The sequence below is a fragment of the Accipiter gentilis genome, chromosome 18 (genome assembly GCF_929443795.1).
Source record: "Accipiter gentilis chromosome 18, bAccGen1.1, whole genome shotgun sequence".
NCBI classification, from domain to species: Eukaryota; Metazoa; Chordata; class Aves; order Accipitriformes; family Accipitridae; genus Astur; species Astur gentilis.
In genome coordinates, this window is record NC_064897.1 from 25,896,807 (window position 1) to 25,905,219 (window position 8,413).

The window sequence follows — 8,413 nt, forward strand, 5'->3', positions numbered from 1 at the left end:
AATGAGCCAGGGACAAACTACAGAGAGGGGTGATCTACCTAGCAGCTCCTGTCTCTTGCTTCTGGGCTAAAAAATGCTGTTTCGTCCCTTACAGAGGTTGTCTGAACCAGGCAATCCTCATCTGCCACCTCCTCCTCCATCTGCGGCAGAGTGCCGTGGCGTGTGCCGCAGCCACCCTGGTTTTAGTACCTACTGGGAGTTGTGGAGGTCACAGTGGACCAAAATGAGCAGAGGGAAGGGGGTTGGGGGGCACAGCTGAGGAGGAAAGAGTTCATGAAAATGAGTCACTTTTCAGATAATTCATCAGTCCTGCCTGTGAGACAGATCCTCCCACCTTCTGCAGGAGTCTGACCATCGACTAAAGCTTTTAGTATGTCCTAATGCATCTGTCTCTTAATGTATGAGTAGAAGCAATCTCAAGTCTGGCATTGCCTTAGCTTTCCAGTACTTGACTCTGCAGCCTCAGCTAATAATGTTCTTTAGACGGACTTTCCGGTATGTGATTTCGTGGATAAAAAGCAGACAGTGCACTTGAAAAGAGGCCAGGTTGGCACACAACTGCAGAAAGGTTGCTTTCCTACTACAAACTGCAAGGGAAAAAAGAAAAAAACAAGCTATATCGCCCAAACGATTTTCATAGCCTGCAGCAGCAGCACATCAGAAAATACAGAAATATGTTTAAAATGTCTGTGGTTATAAAAACATGGGATGGCTTCTTGCAGGAAGTTTATGTGAAATGCATGAAAGCGGCTATGTTAAGTGTCACCCAGGGGAACCAAACTAGGGCTTTTCTGCCCCAAAGGCATAGGCAGCTATAGCAGCTGGAGCTAAACTTTGGCTCGAGCGTGTGTAGTTTGTGGGCCAGAACACAAAACGACCTGCAGTCAGCTGCAGGTCAGAAATGTCCATTTTCCTGAAGTCTGAGTTCTCGTGCCACTACACGAGTGGAAATACCATGACTCAGAGAGCAACTTAAGAAGGAAAAAAACCCAAATCATACTTTTGCCCTGTAATCGGACAATTTATTCCAGTATGCAACTCAACCCCCCCAGCAGACCCTCACGCACCTGTGTAGCCTTGGAGATGTCCTGCCCTTATCCAAACCCTCATGGTGACTTGCTGCTCTGCTCCAAAGATCCCGTAATTCCCTGAGCCACAAGAGCCTCCCTCTTCCCCTGCCTCTACCACTTCAGCACTTGGCCTTTCTCTGGAGGGCTGCAGCAAGGAAGCTCTTAATGGGCCCCTGTGGGACATCACAGGAAAGTCCAGAAGTGAGGAAGAACATCAGGGACATAATTCATGACCTGCCTCAGGCAGAAGGGGGCAAACAACAACAGCAGCAACAACAACAAAAAAAGCTCTTCTCTCTAGAGTGGATTAATAAGAGCTCCCACTGGAGCCCATTAAACAAAACAAAATGCTGAAAGCCTAGGAATATTGTGCACTGCATCATTTTCTCAGGATCCCCAGGGAGAGGACAGGGAGGTTGCAATGCTACCGAAGTGGAGGGAAGGAGCCTGGGGGAGGGCTGGCTCAGGAGGGGAGAGGGGCTCATATCTCCTCAGTAAGTGGATGAACGTCTCCTTTGTGTGCCTGCAGGTGATATTTTTCCTTCTGTAGTCTGTACACAGATATCTTGTGGTCTCCCAAGATTTTCCAGAGCCTCAATGGACTGTTTGCTTGTTTTGCCATTCTGCCATCTGGCTAGCCTGACACGGCTGTCCCTGGCAGAGGTTGAAATTTTGATGTATTGTCTAAATTTGGAGGTGACATTTTCCCCAGGTTTTGTAAGCAGAACTAATGAATCACTACAGTGTGATCTTTTTTACTCTCTCTTCATGGAGTTTGACCTGAATTTTAGCACTGATGAAGGTGATGTGTTGACAGGACACGTTGCAAGGATAATGTCTCCCAGTCTGCTCTGCTGATATGTCTTGCTCCTACGCAGTATCCTCTCCTGCTACCAAGACTTTTTTGTCTACTACTCGCACTTCCCTTTCAACACAGAATTTATTCTCCTTTTGGGACTCCCTTTGTATGGCTCTGAGGACACATCTGCATGCCCTCCTGCTATTCTTTTTCAGAACCTACAGAGAAATTCAATAATACAAACCATCCCAGTTCCCAGCTCATCCTGCAATAATACTTAAAGTCTCACCAGGTAGGAGGCTGTTTGGCCCAGTAAGGCCTGGATCAGGATCTGTTATAAGTAGGGTTTGGGGTATTTGACAGGAAAACCCATGAATGATTGTCACTTTTCCCGTTATTGATTTCTTAAAAACTGCATGACTAGGTGCTCGGGAAATCTGGTGTTGAAAGAAGACAGGACAACTCTCAGCCTCTCTTGTGCTTTCTAGAATATGTCACCTGAAAAAAAAAAGGCTTTAGTGACTAGCCTTTTACTGATTTTAGTGTACTGACTTTCTTTATAGATATTGTATGCTCTCTACAGCTTCCTCAGGAGGGGAAGCAGAGAGGGAGGTGCTGATCTCTTCCCCTGTATCCAGTAATAGGATGTGTGGGAATGGTTCAAAGATGCACCAGGGGAGGTTTAGACTGGACATTAGGAACCATTTCTTTACTGAGAGAGTGGTCAAACAGTGGAACAGGCTTCCTAGAGAGGTGGTCAGTGTCCAAAGCCTGCCAGTGTTTAAGAGGCATTTGGACAATGCCCTTAACAGCGTGCTTTAACTTGGTCAGCCCTGAATTCGTCAGGCAGTTGCACTACATGATCATTGTAGGTCCTTTCCAACCAAAATAGTCCTCTCTTCTCTTCTCTTCTCTTCTCTTCTCTTCTCTTCTCTTCTCTTCTCTTCTCTTCTCTTCTCTTCTCTTCTCTTCTCTTCTCTTCTCTTCTCCTTTCTCTTTCTGTAATTCTTTCCCAACCTGCAAAGCTGCAGAAGCCCATATATGCAAAAAAATCAAGGTTGTTCTTGGCTTGTAAATCACGGGGTTTATTGTGTCAAGTAACTGCAGGAGAATCTTTGCATGGAAATCAGGTGGATAAGAGTATCACTTTGCATTCTGTGACATCTTTTCACCATGGGGATGACTCGACTTAAAGTGGAAGACAAGGACGTAAGAAAATTTTCACTTCCCCACCTAGGCTGTTGCAGCCCGGGTGTGCTGTCCGCAGGACACGCTGCCCTCTCCTGCGTGGCTTTGAGAGACAGAAATGGTTCAAGAAGCAATCACCCAATACTGGCTCTGTCAGCCTTAACATTGAATTATTTACTGGTAACTAAACTATTGTTTCACAATACTGTTTGCAAAGCCTATCATGTGAAAGGTGTTGACTGATTAAAATTCATGCAGGGTGTCAGAGCCAGTTGGGAACTTTATGACACAGTAATGTTTTTTTCTTGTGGAAATCAAAGCAATTTTAGAGAAAGGTAAGGTTGGCAAACTTGTACACACTGAAATCTGTGACCATCCCAGACAGATAAAAGCCCTGTTATGCCTGCAATATAGAATTTTCTTATTCCCACATAAATTATCTATGCAATAACTGCTTTCCAGGATACCTCACAGACTGAACTGCTAGATTTGAGAAAAAATAGCTATGGAAATAGAGGAAAAGCCTTTGAAAAAAGTGGGTTTAACAACATTATATGACTAGCTATTTAACTATGCCTCCTGTTAATCACGACAGACAGCAGCCTTTGGAAAAGCATACATAATATAACTTTTCCTGAATGTTTTTGGGCAAACAGCTGATTTTCCAATTGCATCTAGAAGACCAAGAAACTGGGTCAGCAGCAAACACATGGATTTGCTCTGCACACACAGAGCAGTACACCACCAGGCTTGTGTTGTTTGGATTCACTATTCATTTAAAAAAAAAAAAAAAAAAAAAAAGATAACTAAAGTTCTTGAAATTTTTTAAACTTGTTGTTCCAATAGTTTTTAAAAGGTTGTTTTTCCATGTTTGAGATTACTTCTTTATTTAAAAATAAATTAATTATGGTGAAAAAATAATTGAAAGTTCAACAGCAAGACAAAACATTTTATTATGACCAAAATGAAATGTTTTTATTGATCTGAGGGTAATGAACTGGAAAAAAAGCTCTTTTTTTTGAGTCCTTGAGAGTTTGACTTTTTGTTCTGATTTCGTGTAGGAGCATCTCATGAAATCTCAAAATACTCCCAGCACGAGAAGGTTACTTCCCATAAAACTGTACCCAGGAGGTGAATGACTCTAGACCAGCCTTCTCAGGAATGAGGCAATAGCTGGCATCTCCACCCCATTAGTGTAGCATAAACATTTCCCATACAGCCAAGACGCTGATGGTCAGCTCAACCTCACTGACTTCTGCCTACTGCTCGGCTCACTTTGTGTGTGCTTTTTTTTCACACGAGCATATTGGAAAAAGCTGCCTACCAAAACAAAACAGTCCAGTGCACACATCGTTAAGACCACAGGACAAAAAAAGGTCAGTCTCACACTCCCAGTCTGTGCATTGCATGGTTGATTTGAAAGGGGGGGGAGTTACCATAGTCTAGGCACCTAACTTCTAGATAATTAGTCTAAGCTACTTCTTGAGGCTTTCTCTCTTGGAAATGTAGAGAGACAAGTGCCTCCTGAGGGAGGTTAGGAACATCTCTCTCAGGCACTTACCTGAGGATAGCTTGAATTCCCGTTTGGAAGTGCCAGTCTTTTCTCCATTGGCAGACGAGACAGCTTGCCCTGGAACTGTTTAAAAGATTATCTTCCGCTGGGCATCTCCAGAATGGAAAATGCAGTGAAGGCCTAATTCTTTAATTGCAGATACCGCTACAAAACAGCAGCAGTCCAGCATAGTGCTAGTGATTCATGGGAGGATTCAGCTCCTTCTCCACATCTAGGTGATGAAGAACCGGTCTGGGACACGGGAAGTTCATTTTCATGCATTACTACGGACATTTATTCACTACCAAACTACAACCAATTTGAAATAATGAGGTAGAGGTCACGGACTTTCTGTTTTACTCTGTTATCGATTCCTGGAGCTTGGTTGTGGGGTTTTTTTTTCCAGGAGAATTGCTTTTATTTCTGTACCTGTAGCCTCTGTAGCCTCCTTCAGTAGGTGGGGAGGGAATTGTTGATGTTCCCATGTTTGCAAGGATGGGCTACCTTAAGCACATTCCTTCTTTATTTTTAACTTTCCATCGGCCAAACAGCAGACAGATCAAAGCCAGTTTATAGCATAGCCATGCCGGACAGTTCTCCATGGCAATTGCTGCTCAGAGGCCTGAATTGCTATGAAAAGGACAACCTTTGATCTCTCCAGCCCTTCCCACATATAACAGCTCCTGCTCTGTTTGAAGCAAAGAGGCAGGCTCCCCATCATGGATTAACTAAAGATTTTTGCTAGAAAAACCTCTACAAAGGGCTTGAGGAGGCTGGCAGGGGAGAAGCAGCATTATGAAATACAAGAATGGACTAAACAGAGGGTGAAGTTGCTAAAAATCACCTCCAAACTATGTAATCAGTGACCTGGACTCAAACTGTTTGTGTGCTTCCTCTCTTGCAATCCTGCTGCTGCTGTTTTTATTATTTTTGGCCTGGGAGAAATATCTTTCTGAGTCCATTTCACCTTGATGGATTATGATGCCATTTTAAATGTCAATTGCTAATAATTGTGCCATTAAAAAACCATAATAAATGTTATCAGTTTAAACCTACAGTGTCCCTTTTATTAATATTTCGAATTCATGAGCTTGTTGAGAAATCTACAGAGACACACAGCTAATAAATCTGAGGTTAAAAGGACTCCAGAAGGCAGGCTGCATGGGCTTTCTGCTAGATCATTGCCAGCTGTTGAACTTTGAGAAGATCAGAGCGGTTCAGCTGTCACCGGGGAGACTGTCAGAGTCCAGTAAGGCGTAAAGGATGGAAGACAACCTACAAGGACATGAGGATCCAAGAGGTGATGCGGGCAATTTGCAGCTGTACCATCGCTGGCAACTGCCGATGCACCTACGCACGGGTGCCTCTGACCTCCTGAGCTCGTAGCCTTGCTCTGAACAGCTGGCTGAGCACAAGCCCTCGGAGATGAGGTGTTGCGAGCTGCAGCATCCATACGGTGCATAAACACTGGACAGCTCTGACTCTGAGCCACACACAAAAGTGGGAGCCTAAAGGAGATTTTTCAGAGGCGTCGGGTGGAAAATTGTCCCCTTATTGTCTTTATCCAGAGGAAGAGACCAGTGGGGCAGGAACGGTCATGCCTCCTGACTGACAGCATAAATACAATTCTTCTTCCTCTTTGAGACAGGCAATATAGGACACAAAACTCCCAAGTATTGATCCCAAGTTGATTTCGAGTCCGCACATCCCCAGGATTTTTCACTTTCTGAAAGCACTCCGTATTTTAAAAACCTCACAGGCTTTGTGGACCTCTAGATTTGCCTGGCACAGGCAGGACAAGTTGAGAAATTTAACACGGCGTGATTTTGTTCTAGAGAGCTGCCTTCTGGTGTAAAGAGTTGCCTTCAGAGCTCAGCAGCCCCAAGGGAAGATGTGTTTCCTGCCTCAAGGAATTTATAGACTAAATTAGACAGGTAGCACAATAATCGTAACAAATGAGAGTCATCTGCATTTCCAGGTCAGGCAGAAATGTAAAAATATCCCCAAACTACCCTACAAAAGCCATCATATTAGGACTTGGCAGAAAAATAACTTCTTCATTCTTTGGTAATTTAAAAGTAAATCATTTCTTGTTTTGAACATAAATAATTTGTTACATTTCAGCAACTCAACCATTTGAAAAAGGGGGGCAACTGAACTATTTTAATTTGCAAAATGTTCATTTGCATTTCAAGCTTCTATTTTTTTGCCACTCATTTTTATTTTAACATCATACAAAGCAAAGAAATGCCAAACTAGCAGTCATTCCAGAGGGAGTATTTCATTTTTTTAGTTAATGAAATAGTATTTATCACTATTTTTCCATTTTTTATATTAAAAAAATTAAAATGTTCAAGTCTTTTGATATTACTTAAACATTTTGATATCAAATCTGCATTTTTTTTCTGAAGAAACTTTTGTACGCAAAACATGGGATTTATGCATCATTACACTGCTGCTTTCTAATCCCCTTTCAAGAGTTGTCACTTACTCATCCTATTTCCTACTTTAGTGCTTGTTGTGTTTTTCTGTATAGAAGAACAAAAATATATTTTTCAGTTGTCATTGCCTTCAGTTTTAATAAAAAGAACAATACAATAAGACAGAACAAAAATAAAGCCTTCACAAAGAAGCTTTCAAGTTGTAAATTTGCATGTGCGCATCTCATTTAAACGCACACAGAAAATCAGCTTGTCCCTGCGAGCAGCAGGGAGGTTTAAAGCCGCAGACTGAGACAGAATAGTTATACAAACATGCAGGGTTTGATTTTTGACATGGGACTACAGCGTTGTCTCAGCAGGTTCCTACCCAGAGCAAGTTGGTGGCGGTGGAGACAGGCAGCGCATACTCTCTGAATAGGGAAATACTCCGGTGTCACTTGGTACGTGTTGTCAGTGGGATCACTGAATAAAGGTATTTCACTGAGATGAAAACTTGGAGTGTGCCTGTCTCAGCTCTCTCTTCTTCAGAAAATTTTTATACGCGGAGACACGTGTATTTCTTTGGGAGCCGGTGTGAGCATTCATCGAGACAAAACTGCCAGAAGGCTATGCTTCTTCCTTTCAAAACGGCGTGTATTTAACGCAGCAGAAATGGAGCTGGAGCAAAGAGGAGGGATAGGAGGTGTATTTTTCGTCCTGAGAGTCTCTAGGCTAATTTACCCAGCCAGTGACCTCCGAAGATAGGAGTCCTCTCATAAGGACTGTTGGGACCTATCAGACTTTCCCGTGAAATCTTCCTCCTTCTCCCCTCTAAGAAATGAGCCCCTTGATCACAAAGAGGCTTTAATAACAAAGCAAATCCAAAGCTTTCCACAGCAAAGCAAAATGTGTCCTTTCTTGGGCTTGACTTGGCAACTGAAGCAAACAAATCCATGGGCTTCACTCCTGCACCTACGTAGAGCTTTTAGAAAAATGGACAGCAGGGGAGGCTTAAAAAACAGAGGCTCCTTGTCCCTAGAGCTGGTTACCCTGTTCTTGAAAGCTTTCAGATAAAAGGTAGCACAGTAAACATCAGAGAGTCCAGACACTGTCGTATATTCTAAATTAATACACTGAAGGCTGGGTCAAGGACGTTCAACTCATGACATCTGGGAAGTGGGTAAGATCTGAAGCCATTGCTCTATAGGAAGCCAGTAAAAGCAAGAAGAGTGGCTGCTTTTTTAGGGCTTTAGGCAAGCTGAGTAGGGTAAGGAAGGCATTTGTAAAAGACTGCACCAGGTTTCTCCTTGTGTTTTTTCATGGGTTTTGAATCAGGAATCGCAAGGAAAAAGGGGAACCCTGTTATTAAACAGGCAGTTTTCAT